The following is a 1,672-nucleotide window of genomic DNA, read 5'->3' on the forward strand; positions in this document are numbered from 1 at the left end:
TTGTAAGGCGACCAGATCACTAGTCTGTACCCACCTGGAGAATTGTTTTGTAAGGCGACCAGATCACTAGTCTGTACCCACCTGGAGAATTGTTTTGTAAGGCGACCAGATCACTAGTCTGTACCCTAGATATGTGTTCATGTAAATACAGATTAACAAACATATAGATATGTGTTAATGTAAATACAGATATACAAGCAGGTAGATATGTGCTCATGGAAATACAAATAATAAAAAAAGGTAAAAGTAGAGAGAGATAGTGTTCTACAAATCAAACATGTATTTTAGAAGCAGGAAGATATGGTGTTATATGACTAAAAATAACAATGTTCTATTAAATATAAACAAAAACATGCAAACTAAAGTATGGTCGTTGTACGTTTATAAACTAATTTCACGTGTAGATAACATTGTATATGTTATGTTTATTATCGTTATCGACATGTGTCGAAATGAAAACTCCTACTTGAATTTGGATCCAACAAAGATAGTAATGATATTTTTGTTCATGATTTTGTTGTAAAATGTTTTCCTGTAAATACGTCCTTAATAGATGTGGCTTTTTACGTAGATCAGATTGCAAAATCTTTATTGTGAGCATTAAAAATAAATATTATGCCCAGAAGTTTTTCGTATAATCACGTTACCGAAAACCTTTGAAATAATCACTTGATTTATGATCAAACTAGTGAAACAGTAAATTTTAAATTCTTGGATGATATTTAAATAAGCGTTCTTTTTCAGGAAGATTTACATATATATGTGTTCAGGAAATGTAATTATACATAGAACTAATGAGTTAGTGTTTTAAATCTAGTCACGTTGAGACACGTTGATATACCTCGTGTGTCCCTAGCAATGCACCCTCTGGTTCTACCTAGTGGAACTATGACGTCATCGTCTCTGGTGACATAATCCTCTCTACCACTTCCCTCCCTTCTGCGAGGTCTGCACGCATTTGGCGCCCTCTAACAGCAATGGACACAGTATCCGGGATAACTACTAAGGTCTGAAATGAAAAGAAAAGTAAAAACGTTACTGTGTAATACAAATTCGTATTCATAATGATCAATGCTAAGAGATTATTAAGTGTACACTACTAGTGTACAATAACGAAAGAATGTTTTTTTCTTTCCACAAAAGCATATCCTGTATGTTAGTATTTTAATATTCCTGATGACAATTATGGCATATTTCATACGTTTAGTATTTTTAATATTTTTCTTTGCTACAGGTGTAATTATGTAACCACTATCAGCAAGATCCTAACCTCTAGTGATCTGGTCGCTTTACAAAACAATTCTCCAGGTGGGTACAGACTAGTGATCTGGTCGCCTTACAAAACAATTCTTCAGGTGGGTACAGACTAGTGATCTGGTCATATGTTTGTTAATCTGTATTTACATGAACACATATCTACATGTTTGTTTATCTGTATTTCCATGAGCACATATCTACCTGCTTGTATATCTATATTTACATTAACACATATCTGCATGTTTGTTTATCTGTATTTACATGAGCACATAGCTACATGTCTAATTATCTGTATTTACATGAATACATGTCTACATGTTTGTTTATCTGTATTTACATGAGCACATAGCTACATGTCTAATTATCTGTATTTACATGAATACATGTCTACATGTTTGTTTATCTGTATTTACAT

General features: G+C 32.8%; 1 long non-coding RNA gene across 1 annotated transcript in view; it reads left to right on the forward strand.

The window, feature by feature from the left end:
• The first annotated feature begins 1,234 nt into the window (after nt 1-1,234).
• Nucleotides 1,235-1,672, forward strand: part of LOC106474474 — a 6,346-nt gene continuing 5,908 nt past the window's right edge. Inside the window, exon 1 of the long non-coding RNA XR_002613963.1 lies at nt 1,235-1,308. This is a non-coding gene — a long non-coding RNA (uncharacterized LOC106474474). The remainder of the gene's footprint in view (nt 1,309-1,672) is intronic.

Source organism: Limulus polyphemus, unplaced genomic scaffold, assembly GCF_000517525.1.
Source record: "Limulus polyphemus unplaced genomic scaffold, Limulus_polyphemus-2.1.2 Scaffold7264, whole genome shotgun sequence".
In the NCBI taxonomy this organism is placed as follows: Eukaryota; Metazoa; Arthropoda; class Merostomata; order Xiphosura; family Limulidae; genus Limulus; species Limulus polyphemus.